The sequence below is a fragment of the Myxocyprinus asiaticus genome, chromosome 49, assembly GCF_019703515.2.
Source record: "Myxocyprinus asiaticus isolate MX2 ecotype Aquarium Trade chromosome 49, UBuf_Myxa_2, whole genome shotgun sequence".
In the NCBI taxonomy this organism is placed as follows: domain Eukaryota; kingdom Metazoa; phylum Chordata; class Actinopteri; order Cypriniformes; family Catostomidae; genus Myxocyprinus; species Myxocyprinus asiaticus.
Genome location: NC_059392.1, coordinates 21,433,555 through 21,456,144, shown reverse-complemented (window position 1 = coordinate 21,456,144; position 22,590 = coordinate 21,433,555). Strand labels below are relative to the sequence as shown.

The window sequence follows — 22,590 nt, the reverse complement described above, 5'->3', positions numbered from 1 at the left end:
CAGTAATTGTGCAACAGGAGAAAGTAGACAAATTCACAACTCCTTTCAACACAGTTCCGCATCAGGTTGTGAGCAAAGCAGGAAATCAAGTGACTGCTGAATCTCCAACTGGAGCGAGATACACACGAAACACTGCTCATGTCAAAAGATACAACACCAACAAACAGGCTGACACACAAATTGAGCAGGAACAAACAAAACAAGAAACACAAAGTGACTGTTACATCACTGTGACTCAAGACCTGGACCACAGAGAGGAATCATCAAATCCGCCAAAACCAGTCAGACCCCAAAGGATTAAACGACCACCTGAGCAATTGTCTGACTATGTCACAAACTAAACTGAACTGTGTGAATGCCATACAGAAAATGTCTGATCTGAATATATATATATATATATAAGAGAGATGAGTAAATAAGTTGCTCAAGTTTAATACATGTTTGCAATACAGTATGATGTTGGAAAATATTTTTTTAACTGGTTGCAGTTTTGTGTGGAAAAGAAAATAATAACTGATTTATGTCTTTTAAAACCTATTTATTGGGTAAAAAGACTTTACAAGAATCTTATTGTAAACATGAGTTTACTAATGTAACTTCATTTCCAAGAAAGCGGGGATGTCATGTATTAGGATGACTGAGGATTGTTCCACCATGTTTGGGGATGTTACGAAACTTCACTAGTAAAGAAGTGGTGCGCGCTGCGCAGTTCGAGTAAACAAGTGTCTGTGTCTTTGATTTCATTCAGAATCACTGTCTAATTAATCTAAGTAAGACAGAAATGCAACACTGTCGACACCCCTCTGTTATATATTATTGCCCCCCTAATGTAACCAGTCTAGATCCGGGCCTGGAGAACACCCAACACATTGCATCTGAATGTATCAAATTGTTCACTCAAGCACAGCAGCACCATAAACTAAATATCAAACGTCATGGTTACTTGTGTAACCTCCATTCCCTGATGGAGGGAACGAGACGTTGTGTCAATGTAGTGACACTAGGGGTCACTCTTGGGAGCCAGAGACACCTCTGGTCTTTGATAAAAGGCCAATGAAAATTGGCGAGTGTTATTTGCATGCCACTCCCCCGGACATATGGGTATAAAAGGAGCTGGTATGCAACCACTCATTCAGGTTTTATGCTGAGGAGCCGATATAAGGTCCGGCCATTTCAGCGGGTAGTTCAGCGTTGTGGCAGGAGGGACACAACGTCTCGTTCCCTCCATCAGGGAACGGAGGTTACACAAGTAACCATGATGTTCCCTATCTGTCACTCACTCGACATTGTGTCGATGTAGTGACACTAGGGGTCCCTATACGAAACGCCACAATTGACTGAACTGTGTTACGTGAACTGGTGGTGTGTGGTGGGCAGACTACTGTGTGCCTCATAGCCAGCACACCAGGTCGACACGTAACCTCCCCCAACATATTTATGAGTGTCGAACGGCCCTTTTTAGGGAACAAGTCGACTACCCAAAAGATAGAGACAGGCTTAACCCAGTCGTGGCCTCTTTTCCCCTTCTTTTTTTTTCCCACTCCCTAAAAAAGAAGGGGGATTATCGACTGGGCCACCAGGTCTAGTCGGGGGGTGTCCCTCCCAAGGGGAAGACACCACGGAGACCACACCTCGCCCACAGAGTGGGGGGGATATTTAAGTGGAAAATACATCACATGGTCTTTCCAACCATGTGGGGAGTCTTCAAGGTAGATCCTGCCCAATAGAGGAGGAGTTACTACAAACATGGAGACTGGGGCAGAGGGGCTCTGCCCAAGGAAGACGCAGTTTGCCAACAGGGAAACGAATTAGCGGAAGATATATAATCGCATGGGGTTAGCCTTACAGGGAACCACCACATGCGGAGCACCTACCCCAGAACAGGGCTCCTAGTTAGCGCTTGTACTGGGCCGGCAGCGAGTCTCTCCGAAAACTCGACTGCCACAGGGCTCGGAGGAAATCAACTAGGGAACAAAGTTTGTGAACACTACTGGGAATTAATGGCGCAAGTCCTCAGCTCCAAGGGAGGTGGAAAGCGCTATGTGCAAGCGATACACCCGGCCAGCTATCCCAGGCTTATCCGCTTGTGTTGCGTGCCACTAACTGGGACGAAACCGGTTCCACCCGGAGGTTGTAGAACCTTGCACAGGTGTTGGGTGTTGCCCAGCCCGCTGCTCTGCAAATGTCTGTTAGAAAGGCACCCCTGGCCAGGGCCCAGAGAGCCGCTACACCCCTGGTAGAATGGGCTTGTAGCCCTACCGGGGGTGGCATGTCCTAGGCGACATATGCCATGTTATGGCGTCAATGAGCCAGTGGGCGATCCTCTGCTTGGAGACAGCGCTTCCTTTCCGCTGTGCACCAAAGCAGACAAAGAGCTGCTCAGAGATTCTAAAGCTCTGCGTGCGATCCAAATAGATGCGTAAAGCGTGCACCGGACACAGCGACGACAGGGCTGGGTCTGCCTCCTCCTGGGGCAGCGCTTGCAGGTTCACCACCTGGTCCCTAAAGGGGTGGTGGGAACTTTGGGCACATAGCCCGGTCAGGGTCTCAGGATCACGTGAGAGTAACCTGGACCGAACTCCAGGCACGTTTCGCTGACAGAGAACGCCTGCAGGTCACCTACCCTCTTGATGGAAGTGAGCACAGTCAGGAGGGCAGTCTTCAAGGAGAGTGCCTTAAGCTTGGCTGACTGCAAAGGCTCAAAGGGGGCTCTCTGTAGACCCTGAAGAACTACAGAGAGGTCCAATGAGGGAACGAGGCACGGTCTGGAGGGATTCAGCCTCCTGGCATCTCTTAGGAACCTGATGATCAGGTCGTGCTTCCCTAAGGACTTACCGTCGACTGTGTCGTGGTGTGCTGCTATGGCGGGAACGTACACTTTCAAGGTGGAAGGGGACAGCCTCCCTTCCAACCTCTCCTGCAGGAAGGAAAGCACTGATCCGACTGTGCATCTCTGGAGGTCTTCCCGACGGGAAGAACAGCACTTAGCGAACAGACGCCACTTAAAAGGCATACAGGCGCCTCGTAGAGGGGGCCCTAGCCTGAGTGATCGTGTCTACCACCGCAGGTGAGTCAGACGGTCCGGACCAGCACTTGCGATGGATTGGAAAGCGCAAGCCATGTGTCCAAGTTCCGCGCAAGGGGGACCAAAGGGACAACATCATCGGACGTACCAGCAGGTGGGGCCTCGTGGCGGGACGGAGCTCGAGGTGCCACACCACGTCGTGGCCATGCTGAGTCTAAGGACATCGAAGCACTTACCTTGCTTCTTGTGACCACCCCCGGAACAGCCTGGGACGGGGGAGGAAGAGGCCTGTCCTCGTGACCTGTGGAGACTGTCACATTGGGGGTGGATTTGTGCCACAGCTGGGCACTCAGGGGCGGGAGACCGCCGCTGGAGCGCCAAACCTGCCAAATAGAGTGGTGGACGGTGGTCGTGATGACGGCCGTGCACACTGGATACGTGACCCAGGGAACAAGGAAACCGCTCTTGCTGAGCTCTTGAGTACTGCAGCCACTTGGGCATGCAGCGCAATTAAATGCAAAAGGTAACAAAAAGATGGAGATCTGCTTACCAGCTCCAGAGCAGCAGGTTTCATTGTCCCTGGATCGCCCGTCTCAAGGGTACTTTGAAGCCTTTCACGGGTTCTGGGCGGCCACGAGATGGGTGGCGTCTGCTTCCTGTGGTTGGCTCCACGCCGGGGCCGGGCCAAAGGGGCAGACTGTGGCGGAGCCGGTGCAGTCACCGCAGGGGGATGCCCTTGGCGATGAGTAGATGGGGTGCGGGATCTTGAGCCGGCTAGCATCCATCTACTGCTCTACCATCGAAAACTGCTGGGTAAAGTCCTTGGCGGTGTCGCCGAATAGGCCCACCTGGGAAATGGGGGCAGCAAGGAATCGTGTCTTGTTGGCCTCACCCATCTCGACCAGGTTGAGCCAAAGGTGGCACTCCTGGACCACTACTGCGAGGTCGGTCGCTGAGCATAGTTCCTGCATCAATCCTGGGGCAGAACTACCCTCGTGCAGTTCCTTTAGCACCATGGCGGACTTGCAGGAGAGCCATGGCGTGCAGGGCGGAGGCGGCTTGTCCAGTGGCACGGTAGGCCTTGGCCATCAGAGATGACGTAAACCTACAGGCCTTGGACGGGGGCTTTGGGCACCTGCTCCAGGTGGCGGCACTCTGCGGGCATAGGTGCACCGCGAGCGCCTTTATCGACGGGGGATTGCCGAATAGCCCTTGGCCGCCCCACCATTGAGGGTAGTGAGGGCGGGGAAGCTGAAAAGATCGGGCAGTAAAAAGTGCCTCCCGCGACCTTTTCAGCTCTTCATGCACTTCCGGGAAGAAAGGAACGGGGGCGGGGCATGGCTTTGAGCGAGCCCAGGACCCAATCACCGAGCTGCGAGGGTTCAGGGAAGAGCAGTGAGTTCCACTCTAGCCGACGCTCGCGGCTGTCTGGGAAAGCATGTCATCATCTCCGTGTCAGCCTGTGACTGGGCAATCGACCCCGAAGGGAGGAGCCCAGCTGAGGCTTCCGACTGGATGAGCCAGCTCTCCGATGCTGCGCTTGAGAGCTCATCACTTTCGCGGGCTCCGAATAAGAGGTCGAACTCGCCGTGAGACGAGCCGGCAGACTCATCCGGAAGCCCGATCAGGGCAGACGAACGTGCTGGGGAATGGGAGGTCCACGGGGGAATACCCGGCGGAGGCGGTCCCATTGGGGTCCCCAAATCACCCCCAGTGCTAGCCGCGCTGGCCTCATACCCGTGGGTAAAAGGACCGAGGCGGGGAGCCTCTGGGGTGGCTTGCTTTCTTACGAAGGTGAGCCGCGACCGCAATGTTGCCATGGACATATCCTCGCAATGAGAACATGACCATCCACGAACGCTGTCTCCGCATGAGCAGTGCCCAGAAACAAAAGACAGTGATCGTGACCGTCAGAAGGTGAGAGATAATGAGCGCAACCAGGAATAGCACACAATCGGAAAAGCATCTTTAAAAAGACGCGTCTTTAAAAAGACGTTCCGTGTGTGCCGCTCTTTTAGAGAAATATACTCTTTTATTTCTGCCGAAGCGCCCAGGGGCATTCTCTGCAGTGCACCAGTGCAGAGGGGGGAGAAGCTGCTGAAATGCACCGTCAGATCCAGCAGAGGTGAATGAACAGTAGTATTCAGCTCAGTAAGCATGACCGTTCGGCTCCGAAGAGAAAATCTGAATGAGTGGTTGCATACCAGCTCCTTTTATACCCGTATGTCCGGGGGAGTGGCATGCAAATAACACTCGCCAATTTTCATTGGCCTTTTATCAAAGACCAGAGGTGTCTCTGGCTCCCAAGAGTGACCGCTAGTGTCACTACATCGACACAATGTCGAGTGAGTGACAGATAGGGAACTGAATTTTATTAGTTACTTACAGTTTTGTAGTCGGGCCCAGTAGTGTTTTTAATGGCCCCATCCTTCAATAACAGTTCCTTTGCAAAGCTTATATCATACTGTGACTTGTTCACAAGTAATCACTAATATGAGCCAAAAACACATATCATACATGGTGAAATGTGCTGAACACACATTTCATCATCAAATGTATTATGACACACATCATCCTGCACTGATGCAATCAGGAACTTTGTTAAACTTCAGTCACTATTTTTCTGATGGTGGGATGCTTCAACAGAGGCCAAAGCAGGGATGCTGGTCTTCACAGGCGTGACATCTCACATTTTCCATCGTCTGAGATGCAGTTCTCCTAGCTAGAGGTAGCAATGGAATGGAGTCGAACAGACGTGTTTTTGAAGGTTTAATTTGTACCACTCTTAAAGCGAGGCGCAGATCGCCAACAATGCAAAAACGGTTTCAAAACAGTCAAAGACATCCATTTACTGCATGTTTACGTATATATATATATATATATATATATATATATATATATATATATATATATATATTATATGTTTTGAAAAATATATGTCCACCAAATCAAAGTCAGGTGGTATAATAATTTTATTGTCATGTAAACTGAGAAGACCCCTTTAAATTGTATGTGAAATTTTACAAAATAGCAAATATTTTGACATTATGTAAAGGCATATTTTGTTCAGGTCAGATGGCATAACACTGAGAAACCTTGATATTATTGACTCAAAAATTCATAATATTTGTTTAAAGAAAAATCCTTGAAAACTCAGTTTTATTTTAAATGAATGATTAAATTGTGTACTCTCTCATGTATTCAAGCTAAGGCGCAAGGAAAGTATTTTACTACCTTTTACTTTATTGTAGCACCACTTGACATGTTGAAAGCCATTAAATAAATGTTTTGTTAAAAAAAGAAATGCTAGAAATGTTTTTCAGATACCAACATGAACTCAAAGATTACATTTCTATTAACTTGACACGTGTTTTAAACTAGATTTTTAAAAAGATTTTTAATTTTTATCACCTTGGACAACCAAGACAACCATCAATGACCCATAATCTAATTATCTGATTCTATATTTATTTAATTTTTATGCCAAGGACATGACAATAAGTATAATAATTTTAATATTTATTTTTGTTATTTTATATACAGTATTTAAATGTTTTATGTTTCTGAAAAATATGTTGCTTATTTTTTTTAATTAGGCCAGTGAAAATGTTGTCAAGCCAAAAAAAAAAAAAAAAAAAAAAAAACTACTGGCCCAACCGGAGCAAAAAAAATTATTGTTGAGCCCTGACTCAAGCCCAACCACTTCTTACAAACCCCCCTATCCTTTCTTCACTAGCCTACCTCTTTGTTTACAAACTTGTGTTCAACTTTGATTGATGACTAAATATCGTTGGATGTCAGAAGAGCACTAGTCAGTCAGGAACCTCCTCGCAGCAGAGAGAAGGGTCTAAAGGTTGCAACTGAAAGTACGAGACACCAATATACAGTTGTGCACAAAAGTTTGCATACCTTGGCAGAAATTGTGAAATTTTGTTATTGATTTTGAAAATATGACTGATCATGCAAAAAAACTCTTTCATTTATTATCTTTTATTTAAGGATAGTGATCATATGAAGCCATTTTCATAACATAGTTGTTTGGCTCCTTTTTAAATCGTAATGATAACAGAAATCACCGAAATGGCCCTGATCAAAGTTTACATACCCTTGAATGTTTGGCCTTGTTACAGACACACAAGGTGACACACACAGGTTTAAATGGCTATTAAAGGTTAATTTCCCACACCTGTGGCTTTTTAAATTGCAATTAGTGCCTGTGTAGAAATAGACAATGAGTTTGTTAGCTCTCACATGTATGCACTGAGCAGGCTAGATACTGAGTCATGGGGAGCAGAAAAGAACTGTCAAAAGACCTGCGTAACAAGGTAATGGAACTTTATAAAGATGGATAGGATATAAAAAGATCTCCAAAGCCTTGAAAATGCCAGTCAGTACTGTTCAATCACTTATTAAGAAGTGGAAAATTCAGGGATCTCTTGATACAAAGCCAAGGTAGACCAAGAAAGATTTCAGCCACAACTGCCAGAAGAATTGTTCGGGATACAAAGAAAAACCCACAGGTAACCTCAGGAGAAATACAGGCTGCTCTGGAAAAAGACGGTGTGGTTGTTTCAAGGAGCACAATATGACGATACTTGAACAAAAATGAGCTGCATGGTCGAGTTGCCAGAAAGAAGCCTTTACTGCGCCAATGCCACAAAAATGCCTGGTTAAAATATGCCCGACAACACCTTGACACACCTCACAGCAGTGACGAGACCAAAATAGAGCTTTATGATCACAACCATAAGTGCTATGTTTGGAGAGGGGTCAACAAGGCCTATAGTGAAAAGAATACCATCCCTACTGTGAAGCATGGTGGTGGCTCACTGATGTTTTGGGGGTGTGTGAGCTCTAAAGGCACGGGGAATCTTGTGAAAATTGATGGCAAGATGAATGCAGCATGTTATTAGAAAATACTGGCAGACAATTTGCATTCTTCTGCACGAAAGCTGTGCATGGACGCACTTGGACTTTCCAGCACAACAATGACCCTAAGCACAAGGCCAAGTTGGCCCTCCAGTGGTTACAGCAGAAAAAAGGTGAAGGCTCTGGAGTGGCCATCACAGTCTCCTGACCTTAATATCATTGAGCCACTCTGGGAAGATCTCAAACGTGCGGTTCATGCAAGACGACCAAAGACTTTGTATGACCTGGAGGCATTTTGCCAAGACGAATGGGCAGCTATACCACCTGCAAGAATTTGGGGCCTCATAGACAACTATTACAAAAGACTGCACGCTGTCATTGATGCTAAAGGGGGCAATACACAGTATTAAGGACTAAGGGTATGCAGACTTTTGAACAGGGGTCTTTTCATTTTTTTCATTGTTGCCATGTTTTGTTTTATGATTGTGCCATTCTGTTATAACCTACAGTTGAATATGAATCCCATAAGAAATAAAAGAAATGTGTTTTGCCTGCTCACTTATGTTTAAAAAAAAATGGTACATATATTACCAATTCTCCAAGGGTATGCAAACTTTTGAGCACAACTGTAGGTCAAGAGGATGAATATATCATTCAAGCATGTTCTCTTTATAACTACTGCATTAATGACCGTGAGGGTAACAGGCTGTTCGTTTCACCCTGACTGCCCGCAGAGGTCAGTGGCGCATTGCTTTGGGAGGTCATCCATACCGTAGAAATGGTTGCCGCAACGTGTAAAAAAAAAAAAAATCATCCAAGGTATGGCAACAAGGAAAGTCAGACAAGAACTTTACAGAAAAACATTATAGCACTCTAAATAGACTGAGAATGAGGTAAAGAGAGATAATGACTGCTCTCCGTCCATCAAAACTCTTGTCATTTTGCTCCTAGCAAGAAGTCAGAAGATGTGATGATAGTTTTTTCCTTCATTTTCTCATCCTGCAACAATCTACTCTTTGGAGCTGCATGACTCATATACCAATGCTTTTTATCCTTTTAAAAGAAATTACAGGTTTGCACCTCATTAAATAATTTAAACAGAGCTTTTTGGTAGGTTAGAGCGCCCACATTTGTTTGCTCATGAAACAAATTGCAAATATTAAGAGAAACATTTTCTGTCAGAAAAAAAAAAAAAAAAAAATGTATATATATATATTTGTTTTAAACACACACACACACACACACACACACACACACACACACACGTGTGTGTTATTAAGTGTGCAATAACCAACAGCATAACCAGTTTTTAATTATTGTTTTATTTCTACTTTTAGATACAATAATCACTAAATAATTCCTCACTAACTTCTGAAGATGAACAGCCAGTTTTACGGGCTAATAATACACATGGTCAATAAAAACTAATTTCATCCATTTTCCAGTGCTCTTCACTTGGTGTAACTTAAAATTTTAAGTAAATTAAATTGGAACAAATAACAATTGGCTGCCGCCAATGGCGTAGATGTGGCTTGAACATTGGGGGGGGGGGGTTGCAGCATGAAGCATCTACATGTTTCCATTGATCATGGTATAACTATTGGGGGGTTGGTACTTGCTTGTTTTGATTATTGTTTATTGTTTTGATTATTTGAATGCCCATGAACACCACCACAGTTGGGGGCGTGTCGATTTAAGAATCATGGCAGCAGCCAAGGGCGTAGATTCCAGGGGAAATACACCCCCCTTTTCAAAAAAGTGGTTGGGGGTAACCACTAACTTCTTAGTGGTCTTTGCAGTGTGTGCATCTCTTCCTCCATGCTTCACTGTGGTAGAGATGCATTCACTGCTGTATTTCTCACCAGATCTTCGAAGACACCTCTCTGGAGCATCACCATGCAATTCAAATTGTGTTTCATCACTCTACACAACTCTTCTGAACAACTCTGAATCAAACTTACCATATTCTGCCAAAAAAAATGTTTCTGTCTTTGATGTTTTTCTGAGACAGCAATGGCTTTTCAACACATCTTCTTGACACAAAATCTGCATTAGGTAACCTTCTGGTTATTGTTCTTCTTGAAAGAGTCTTGTTTTCTGAGGTCTTGAATTCTGCTGACAGTTTTTGTAGGCTTTTTTCCTGTCTCTGAGAACTGTAAATTTCAGCAGGTGGCCAACCCACAATAAAGAGGCTTTAGGCCTTCCAGATCCTTTCTTTCTGGCATCATCACCCATTGTTTCAAAGCATTGACCTATTCTCTCAATAGCTGATAGAGAAATAGGGAATTTCTCTGCCTTTATGGTATTGTTAACTTCTGAATAGCTACAGTTGGCCTGACGCAGACCAGCAATGCACTTTCTGACCACAACCCCTGCATGATGTTATGCTTTTTTTTTTTTTTTTTTTTTTTTTTGGAGCAGATTTTCTTACTCCTTTACCTTGGGACTCACAACACTGCATATTGTAGATTTCTCCTTTATCTATCACTCCTGGTTCCATTTATGAGCTTGTTATCAGGCATTTGATGGGCTGCATTAGATATGGCAGATCACCAACTAATGACTAATCTTTTAAGAAAAAAACAAATAAAAAAATGACATCACAGAAGATATTTTTGAAAAATTTTTAACACCCAGACTTGTTAGTTTAATCATTATCATGATTTTACCTTTGCATACAAGAAGGCTATATAAGTAAATTTCCCTGTTTACTGCTTTTTCCCAAACAGTTCACTGCAACAAAAGTTCATGAACAAATGGTGGCACAGAAGTGCACCAGGAGTGCATTTGTTTATTTCTAGCTCATTTCCTGACTATTTGTTGTGGAGGCCATTTAAAGTTTAATGGTTTGCCATTTTGGCTTTGGTCCATTTTTATTTATTTTTTTTATTTTTTTTGGCCCAGGAGTGTATATTTCTTTTAAAAAAAAGAAAGAAAATAAAACACCAATTAGACTAAAAATGTATTGATAATTCGTCAGCACACAACATAAAATGTAAACATCTTGTAAGCATATGAGTTTATATTTTTTAATCATCTTAAACATGTTCTCATATTTTTTGAAGGCAAGAAAATCAGTTTGAATTAATGATAACACAAAAAGAATAATTATACATTCTGTTTTATAAGACCTTGCTATATATAACACTTTGATTATGATGCCCTTCTTCCGCTTAAAGCCAACCATTGGAAGAAAATTTTGCACGAAGCTGTTCTAAATCTACCTTTGACAACGGCTGCAAATGGTACCGACACACACCACCATGATATCCAAACCACTCCATTGCCTGTTTCAAAGCTGGAACGTTATACTGCAGAGTTATCTATAAAAAGGGGGGAAGAGTACACTGCAATGACAACAGTCAAATCAATCATAAATTCTTCAACTTAAACAAGACCAAAATCAATCATTGAGAAGAGTCAAATGGTGAATCTGTCATGAAACCTATGAAGAACAGGTCCCAGACAAATTTCACTCTAAAATAAAGATAATTAGAAGTGTTTTTTTGTGTGTTTTTTTTTTACACGAAAAATAATGCAATTCCGCCCATGGAATCCCAGTTTTAGCTATTTATTAGGCCTTCTTGAGGCCGGAAGAAAACACTGCGTATGCCTCAAATCCGAAGATGCGACTTAGCAGTGTTCTGACAAGTCACCAACAGCAGTAAAACAGGCACTGAAAGTAACCTGCGTCATGCCACCAACTTGTGCTCAGCTCGCGACAGTGGGTAAAGAAAGAGTTTATAGTTTTTTTTTTCTTCTGCCCAGACACACTTGAGGGTCGGAAAAAAGCACTACGTATGTCTTAACTCATTGTGTTGCACATAACAGTCTTGTGGCATGTCAATAACAACAGCAAGACAGGCCAGCGTCACTCTGCAAACTCGTTCCCGGCTCACGACAGCAGGGAAAGCGAGAGGGCTGCAAGGTGACATGGAGGTGCCTTAAATCTCTGAATTGCAACATGGCATGACATTAACAGTAGTAAAAACAGGGTGAAACTGTCCTGTGTTACAGAAGAGATGTCACGCTCTCTTTCAGTCTTACAACGGTGGGGAAAATGGGAAGAAAATTCCAGACAAATTTAGCCAGGGGTGTTACTCAACAGACACCTGGATGCCAACAGACCTGCCAATTTCCTGGGAAGAGACCTTGGTGGCCGGAGCGTCAATTCGTGGTGCGGCTCATTAAACAAGCATTGAAAAGGCGGCTGCACCCCAGACCTGAACTATAGGAATAGGAAGAATGTCAAGTTATAATAAGCTGTTGGTGGAGCTCTGGCAGGTGAAACTCAGAGGCGTACCAACACGGTGAATGCCATTCATCATGTTTTTTTAAGGCTCAAGTGAGAAAATTCAAGCAACTCAGTCTCAGAGGCCGCTTTGTCACCATAATTTTTGGAGGAGAAATTATGAGCACATACATGTCTCACTAATGAAAGCCCAGCAACAAAATATCCCTGACATCATCACCATCGCAGAACATGAACGATAGCAAGATGCCAGAGGGGGCCGCAAATTGCAACGGACGCACTATAACAGGCGAAGATGGCAATAACCGGGGCAATAACAGGGCTCGTACTGAATGGGCAAAGTCACTTAATATGTAGGAAAGGAGGCATGCATGGCTGGGCCGGCAACAAATCTTCCTCACATCTCTGCACTCTATTTCCCATCCTTGCATGCCTCCCAAATACGGTTCCACTGAAGCAGAAGGAGTATAGCAGAAGGAGAGGAGATCGGCTTAGGCTTTAAGAACGAAAGTGAGCCGAGAGCAAAGCATCTTGAGTTTCAGAATCAGAATCAGAATCAGAATGAGCTTTATTGCCAAGTATGCTTACACGTACGAGGAATTTGTCTTGGTGACAGGAGCGTCCAGTGTACAACAATACAAAAACAATACAAAAACAGCAGCAAGACATAGATAATAATAAAAAATTAAAAATAATTATACACATACGTACAGACACACACATACATACATACACACATACACATGGGTAGTGCAAATCTAATACAATCTGTTATGTATGGGTTGCAGGAGGTGTTGGTTTTTGTGTGAAGTGAAGGTCAGAGTGGGTGTGGGGTGTGAGATTGGGCCTTTCAAATCTACAGTAGAACACATTCAGGTCGTCAGCCAGTTGTTGGTTCCCTACAGGGTTGGGGGCAGGAGTCCTGTAATTCGTAAGTTGTTTCATGCCACTCCACACTGATGCAGGGTCATTAGCTGAAAACTTGTTTTTCAGCTTCTCAGAGTATCTTCTTTTAGCCACTCTGATTCCCTTATTCAGTGTGTTCCTGGCCTGATTGTAAAAGACTTTATCCCCAACTCTGTAAGCATCCTCTTTGGCCTGACGAAACTGCCTGAGTTCCGCTGTAAACCATGGTTTGTCGTTGTTAAATGTTAAATAAGTCCTAGTAGGAATGCACATATCCTCACAAAAACTGATATATGATGTAACAGTATCTGTGAGCTTGTCCTGATTGGTGTCTGCAGCCTCAAAAACACTCCAATCAGTGCAGTCAAAGCAGGCTTGTAGTTCCAGCTCTGCTTCGTTGGTCCATCTCTTTACAGTCCTTAATACAGGCTTAGCAGATTTTAATTTCTGTCTGTAGGTTGGAAGAAGATGAACCAGACAGTGATCAGATAGTCCCAAAGCTGCTCTAGGGACAGAGCGATATGCATACTTTATTGTTGTGTAGCAATGACCCAGTATACTTCTGTCTCTGGTTGGGCATGTAATGTGCTGTTTGTATTTGGGCAGTTCACGTGTGAGGTTTGCAATGTTAAAATCCCCAAGAATAATAATAACTGAGTCCGGGTATTGTTGTTCCGTGTCTATGATTTGATCAACATTCCGATAAATGCAAACATTTCATGCATTTACAGTGAACGCAATCAGTCTCAACGAGCGCCGCTTTAATAAAATAGAGCTTGTGCCCATTAGACAGAGGGATATATCACTCATGCCATCTTGAAAAAGACATTGTTAAGCAATTGGCTATTTTATGTGCTTTATATTCAATAAAACAAACAAGAACAATCACAATGCAATAGAGTTTCAAACATGGAAGTGATAAAGGATACACAGTTCGTAGGAGCACTGGCAGGGAGATAAAAAACAGTCCACTAGCTGTTAAGGTGTCCAGATTCAATGATGAATCGAAGATTCGGGTGTCTAGAGCACAAGATATGTTATTGCAACCTTGAAGAGAAAAATTCTGATGAAATAGCACTGTACTTCAGTTTAAATGCCCGCATTGATGCGCCTTAGGGGCATAGTGTGTAGAGCCATCTGCTAATAGATTGCTGGGATTTTATAGGGCTTCAGAGGTCATCACTCCTGGGAGAGAGTTCCATAGCGTCAGCTACTGATGCAGCATCAAAGTGACCGACTTGAAAGCGAACGGTATTAATTGTGGTACTGGCATTATTTTATGCCAATTTAAATACAAATAATCATTGTATTACTATTTTTTTTTTTTTTACAGTAATACAGTAGAATCTAATGAGAATCACTATTGAAAATAATAGGAATAATAAAAAATAATAATAATAATAATTAAAAAAAAACCTCAAAAGTAAAGTGCCCAAAAGAGAATTTGGAAGAAAATGTGCTTAACTGTCATGAAAATGCTAGAAACTGTCACAATGCTAGAAATCTTGATGGTCCTAATACTAGGCTTAATTTTATTTATGCAAAATATAAAAAAATATATATATATATTATTTTGATTTTGGGGTGAAATATGACCTGTTAATTAAGGGTTTCTTTTCAAAAGCACAACTGCAGCATGGTAAAAATCTTTCTCATGGCCTTTGAAGCAAATGTTTGACAGCTCCTTGGGGGAAGGGTTGCTTCCACTATTTATCATGCCTATATAGCAGTAAATGTAGCTGTGGTATAAATGTGCTGTGTTGCCATGGTGATATGATGCTCACTGCTGTGTTAGGCTCGATGAGGCAATACTGGAACTCTCTGGCTTTGTCCCAGCATCCTGAAACACACAGCTGTGCAAGTTCACACACCTGCTGACCCAGGACATTCGCGAGGGCACAAACACCTCCCACAGCACCTACAACAAACACAGGAAGATCAGGCCTTAAATATACATCACATTTGCAACATATCTTACATATACATAAAACTGATTAGCCTAGAATGAGCACATAAAGAAAACATTTCTATAATTTGATGCCACCGTTTTTCCTCCTACTTTTCCTCAGGTCTGTTCTAATGGGGTCACAAATAGCAGGGAAAAACAATGCTAAATGAAACTAATTAAATGCAACTATAACCATATGTTGTTGTTTTTTTTTTTTTACCATAATTTTGGTGTTCCTGTATTATTACTATGGTTTTGCTTCAATATAATGTTTAAAATATGGTTACTGTAGTAAAACCATCGTACATTTTTGCCAGGGAACACACGGTATTGTGAGGGAATGCAAAATCTATTGCAAAAGAACGCAAAACTTATTGTGATGGAAGGCAAACTATTGGGAGGGAACGCGAAACTTATTGCAAAAGAATGCAAAACTTTTTGTGAAGGAATGCAAAATGATTTTGAGGGAACGCAAAACTTTTTGCAAGGGAACACCCAAAATGTATTGCGAGGGAACACAAAACTGTTTCAGAAAAAAATATTCCCTCCCTGTCCTCTAAGGGGTGCCATACATTTTTGTTAACTTTTGGACGATATACAATTTTGGCATTGTGTTAGTTTGATTTTAAATATAAAATCTGGCTTCTGAAACAAAACCCATTGAAAACCACTCGTAAACCACAGCCACTTAAAAAACAATAAACAAATAAAAATAAACAGTTTGACTGACAGGCTGACACAACAATAACATACCTGCCAACACTTCCAATTTTACCGAGTGTCTCCTGTTTTTCCACCCCTCCTCCCTCTGTACTCCTGATTTACAACTTCTCCCGATAAACTGTATTTCTCCCGATTTTCCGCATCCACACTTTGCACATGAGAATGTATTAGACCTCCAGGAAGGGTTGCCACCTGTCCCTTAAAATACGGGATTGTCCCAGAAAATATGGGATCGTCCCATATTTAAATATGAAATTATGTGTCCTGTATCAATTATTTGTCCCATAAGATGGTCAAATGGCATCACAGCAAAATTGTTCCAGATTGTTAATTTAACATTTACATTCATGCATTTGGCAGACACTTTAATCCAAAGCGATTTACAGTGCCCTTATTACAGGGACAATCCCCCTGGAGCAACTTGGAGTTAAATGCCTTGCTCAAGGACACAATGGTGGTGGTTGTGGGGATTGAACCAACAACCTTTTGCTTAACAGTTCAGTGCTTTAGTCCACTATGCCACCACCACCAAAACTGTGGATTTCTTTTATTGAAAAACAAAAGGTTCAATATAAATGTTCAATAAGATGTAAAAAATTACATAGATCAATCAGTGTATGAAGACAAGAAGAACAGGTGAAGGAAAAATGTATAATTAAAACAAATAATAAAAAAAACAACTTAATACTACATGTCAACCAACACAGATGTATACATAAATAAGATAAAGATAAATAATTGAAGAAATAAAAATAATAAAAAAGTCATTTTAAAGTCATGGGTCAGGAAAGTATATAAGAAAGGATATACACTCTTTATTAATAATTATCAAAAAAAAGTATTTATTGCTAAAACTGTACAGGATGTGGTAAGGGACCATCTGAATACATTTCTTAGTATTGTTCAGCTTCAATGTTGTATTATTGACCGGTACTGTCGCCCTCTATACACATATTACCCTACGCTCACTGGATGTTTTTCTGTTTTTGGCACCATTCAGAGTAAATTCTAGAGACTGTTGTGTGTGAAAATCCCAGGAGTTCAGCAGTTACAGAAATACTCAAACCAGCCCATCTGGCACCAATAATCATCCATGCGATTATCTAATCAGTCAATCGTTTGGCAGCAGTGCAGTGCATAATATCATGCAGATACAGGTCAGGAGCTTCAGTTAATGTTCACATCAGCCATCAGAATGGGGAAAAATGTGATCTCAGTGATTTGGACCATGGCATGATTGTTGGTGCCAGATGGGCTGGTTTGAGTATTTCTGTAACTCCTGATCTCCTGGGATTTTCACACACAACAGTCTCTAGAACAGGGGTTGGCAACCTATGGCACACGTGGCAATGCTGGAGGGGTAATTGAGCAGGTAGCGCTTCACTTTCTGTTAATTGCTTTAGTCAGACTGCGTGGATGACAACCTACATTCCGTGTTTCATTTGTTTCTTTTTGCTTTCAGAACAACACGTAATGCATTAAGAAAAACATCACTATTAATCCTTGAGATTTCCAACCCAGCATACAGGTACACCCCCCTTAAACCATGGTCACATTCAAAATTACATTAAACGATTAATTTCTTAAGAGAAAACATAAACCCACATGGTGGGGTTCATAAATCTGAGTCTATTCAAAATATAAATTAAACCTGGAAATAAAGTTTTAGGATTTTGCAAGTGTGATTCACCGAAAAGGGCTAAATAGTTGATTGGCTTATGATGCGCAAATGGCTTGCACATGCAGCACGAGTCTCGTCACACTTTAATACTGTTTAGCCTCCCATTCATCTGATGAAAACACGCTGCGTGATCATGAGGAAAGATTATGCTACATCAAAATGTAGATTGGAATGCAGGTGCGATAAACGTCATATAATTAAAATAGCCTGCTTCTCTCTCACTGTTGCTTGCATGCTGTGATTAAATGATTATAGTGACATAATATAAGAAATATTTAAGATTCCACACAATTTCATGATCAGTCATCAAATAAGCAAATTTGTGACATTAACTTTGTTAACTCATAACACAAAAGAACAGGTTTTCTTTCATTAAAGCACTTTAGATGCTCTGAAAATTCACATGCAGGATCATGATTATATCATAATCATCGGGTTTTGCGCAAAATTTTCACTCAAACTGTTTAACATCATTTGTAATGAAAAATAAATGATTAAATTAGAAAAATGCAAAATAGAAACATTTTCACAAGGGGAAAATCACATACATTTGCATGTGTTTTTGTGTCGGCACAGCCATTGACCAGGAAAATAAAAAATGGCACTCCATGTCAAAAATGTTGCCAACCCCTGCTCTAGAATTTACTCAGAATGTTGCCAAAAACAAAAAACATCCAGTGAGCGGCAGTTCTGTGGACGGAAATGTCTTGTTGATGAGAGATGTCAACAGAGAATGGCCAGACTGGTTTGAACTGACAAAGTCTACGGTAACTCAGATAGCACGGCTATCCATTCGACCACGGTAAAAACACGTTGTTACCACCAACACACAATCAGCGCCTGCATCTGCCATTCTTTGACTCATTTGGATCGTGGCTCTGGTGGCTACAAGAATAAACAAGACAAAGTGCAGTTATTGACAGCACAAAAACCATCTCATGACACTGCTGACTATAGTGCATGACAACGTCACATGCTGTGATGCTGACTTAATATTGATTTCAAACCTGGAAGAACAGTAAATACTGTCAAATGTTATCTGTCCTCATCTAATTCAGATGCGACATACAATATCCAAGAGGAAAGACTTACATTCACAGCCAGATCCAGCCATTACTAACTTGTCTTTTGGCAGGGCATGTCTCACTCATTTCACCACCTCTACTCTCTCCTCTGGTGTCAGGTATGGATATTCCCCATTAGATCCCTGTACTACAAGACCTGCTGTCAGAAAGCATCACAATAGTAAAAGCATATGTGTGTATGTTGTGTTTTACTTGATTACACATATGTAAATGGTTGCATTTAATGCAAATAAATGATCATTAACGAACCTCTAAACAGTATGTTACCAGTATGCTTTTTTTTGTGTGTGGATTTTTTCCCCTTTTTCTCCCAATTTGGAATGCCCAATTCCCAATGTGCTTTTAAGTCCTCGTGGTTGCGTAGTGATTCACCTCAATCCGGTTGGTGGAGGATGAATCCCAGATGCCTCCGTGTCTGAGACCGTCAACCCACGCATCTTATCACATGGCTTGTTGAGCACGTAGCCATGGAGACATAGCGCATGTGGAGGCTTCACACCATCCACTGCAGCATCCACACTCAACTCACCACATGACCCACCAAGAATGAACCACATTATAGTGACCAGAGGAGGTTACCCCATGTGACTCTACCCTCCCTAGCAACCGGGCCAATTTGGTTGCTTAGGAGACCTGGCTGGAGTCACTCAGCATGCCCTGGGATTTGAACTAGCAAACTCCAGGTGTGGTAGCCAGTGTCTTTTACCACTGAGCTACCCAGGCCTCTGTTACCATACTTCTTAAGATTTTCATCGTCTTTCATAGTCCACATCTTCACTGTGAGTAAATGGAGTGGCAATGGGAGGGTAAATGCCACTGATGTCCAGCCTCTGAACAGCACTTTGACATCTCCATGTTGAAACTGCTGATCTTCTACATAGAGTGCAAGCATGCCTTCTACAACAAGTGCAAGCATGCCACTTGTTACCAACCATCTGCAGAGAAAACAGATACGGTAAAAGAAACTGTGAACTCTGGCATTTGCTATGCTATGCAGTAAATAACTCTAAATATTGACAGTGTTTGGGGAGGGAGAGTATATCTGTAATAGATTTGGGGGATTTGGTCATAAATAAAAATATATGGTAAATAAACCTTTGGCATAAGTGGGAATTTGACATAAAATACTATTGAGAAGTTGATATATCCTGTGGTGTGACATAATACACTCCATCTAAATTTATTTTAAACAGCATTTTGCTAATTATTTTTTAATTATTATGCATGCAGCTTTTATTCCCTCCTATTAACAGACTGCATGGAATATTAGTAATTTTAAAAATTGGGTCAGGGTTAGGGTTTGACATTGCAGGGTCAAAATGAAAAAGTAAAGGCAAAAAGCTGATTAAAATTGGTGTAAAAAGAAACGCTGACCAGTCACAGTAGCTAAAATATACACTTTCCCTTGTTTACATTCAAATCAAATCAAATCAAATCACTTTTATTGTCACACAACCATATACACAAGTGCAACAGTGGGTGAAAGTCTTGGGTGCAATTCCAAGCAACATAGCAGTCATGACAGTGATGAGACATATACCAATTTACAATAAACAATTACACAATTTACATATCTAATATACACATAATTACACAACACAATAATAATATACAATATACAGTATACAATACACACAATATAGAATACACATACAATAAAAATAGTATATATAGTATATATAAAATATACAGTAGGTTGTATTGTACTGTATTGACATTCAGGCTGTCGGTTGATAGTCAGTTTCCAGTGTGTTGTTAAGAGAGAATATCATTTATTACAATCCAGTGTGAGATCATAAGATTTATAAAGTGCAGTGCTGATGTATATTGATCGTGAGAGATCAAGAGTTCAAAAGTCTGATTGCTTGGGGGAAGAAGCTGTCATGAAGTCGGCTGGTGCGGGTCCTGATGCTGCGATACCGCCTGTCTGATGGTAGCAGTGAGAACAGCCCATGGCTCGGGTGACTGGAGTCTCTGATGAAGCTTTTTTCACACATCGCCTGGTATATATGTCCTGGAGGGAGGGAAGCTCACCTCCGATGATGTGTCTGGCAGTTCGCACCACACTTTGCAGGGCTTTGTGGTTGTGGGCGGTGCTATTGCCGTACCAGGCAGTGATGCAGCTAGTCAGGATGCTCTCTACAGTGCTTATGTAGAACCGTGTGAGGATGTGGTGGTTCATTCCAAACTTCCTCAGCCGTCTCAGGAAGAAGAGGTGCTGATGAGCCTTCTTCACAATGACTTCAGTGTGGATGGACCATGTGAGTTCCTCAGTGATGTGGACACCGAGGAACTTGAAGCTGCTGACTCTCTCCAACGGTGCTCCATTGATGGTGATGGGACTGTGTTCTCTGTCTTTTCTCCTGAGGTCCACCACAAGCTCCTTGGTCTTGCTGACGTTGAGGGAGAGGTTGTGCTCCTGACACCAGTGTGTCATTTACATTTTCACCTAAAATCTGTCAATAGACATGATATGCGTTAACCACCTAAGTATAAATTTGCACAGCCCGTAAATTTAGCTTAAATAAGTTGATTTTCATTCTATAATGTATATAAAATTTAGCTGAGATAACTTTGTTTTACATACCAGTCAGCCTTTCACAAGTTAAAACTCCTTATACACACTGTCTGAAAACTAGTTAGAAACAGTGTCACAACTCAATATTATATGCATGTATCTCGTTTTTAGTACGCAGTTACTATTATGACCACTTTCAATGTTTTAGCGTGCCCACTTTCCCGTGCATGCACAGAAGCAAATTTCGAAACCAAGGATGATAGAGGAAGACTCATTCATATTCATGATAAAAGCCCGACCTGATTGGACAAATTAGTAATATGCCGCAGGAAAGCGCTACCTGATTGGTCAATGAATCTATAACCCAACCCTGCATGAGGCACCCTCGCAGACCAAGGTCAACAACTTTTGGGGGTGTGTTGAAGTGGGTTTCGCCCAGGGCCCCATACAAGCTAGAACCGCTACTGACTGGACCTAGTATTTGACTCGAATTTAGAGTTTATTCAATCCTAGATTACTTTACACAATACCAAATTTACTAGTGTTTATTCAAGCCTACATTACTTCCTACAGTTATGTGCCAGTCCATGTTTTTTCTGGACTGTTTAATCTATGGCCTTCCAGAATTCACAACGACCCACCAATTTTGCAAGGCAAATCAATTATTTTGGTGCACAGCTAGTCTATTTGGTGTCATATACAACCTGAATTCTCTACTGATCACTACGTGCACTGAAAAGAAAACTACGATTTTGTAGTTAAGTAAATACAGCAAAAAAGATTAAGTACTTTCTACATTGAACAAGTTAAAGCGTGAACTTGAAAATATTAAATAAATTCTAAATTTGTACTTAAATTAAAACATGTAAACATTAAATTTATAGCTTATAATGAAATATTATTCGTGATTGCTATTTATCTTTACAGTGTGTCATTATGTTTCAGTCTTAAAGTAGAAAACCTTGTCATATTTATTCACTAATTTGAGTAAATTTCACATGTAAGTAAAATAAGTACATTTCACTTAACTTTTCGACACTGTTATTCCCAGCACACACTGAGCTTCAATAATTAACGAGCTTGCATGGTTTTACTGTTTACAAGTTTATTTACACCGTTTTTATTGTTCGAGTTAGCTGTTATGTTTGGTACGTTTTTGTTTTATGAAGTCTGAAGTTCATTTTCTACTCAAAACCACTTTTTTGTTACTGTCATCGTGTTTTGTGCACCAAGTGTTAAGTGTTGAGGTCTGCGTGTGCAGCCTTGTCTCTTGATTCTATTACCTGTAATACAAGGTGATGTTGTCGAACAGACTACATAGCATGTATTACGCTTACCTGTGGCAAGTTTCCGTATATCATGTGATACATGTTAAAACATGTTTTTATAAGGAAAGCTAAAAATGTGAAATATTTAATTAAAATGTTCATATAAATTGTATTAAATGTATATTAGATTTGTATGTAAAACTTACTCGCTCATTTTAAATATTATGAAAGGAAGTAGATTTTACTTGATACCATTCAAATTTACTTGGAAAGACTGTGTGCAAAAAAGTAATACAAATTTCAGTAATAAAAAGT

The 22,590-nt window shown here is 41.6% G+C and overlaps 1 pseudogene; it reads right to left on the bottom strand.

Moving 5' to 3' along the window:
• Positions 1–45: 45 nt before the first annotated feature.
• LOC127438096 (4-hydroxy-2-oxoglutarate aldolase, mitochondrial-like) lies at positions 46–22,377 on the bottom strand (annotated as a pseudogene).
• Between the last annotated feature and the right edge of the window lie 213 nt (positions 22,378–22,590).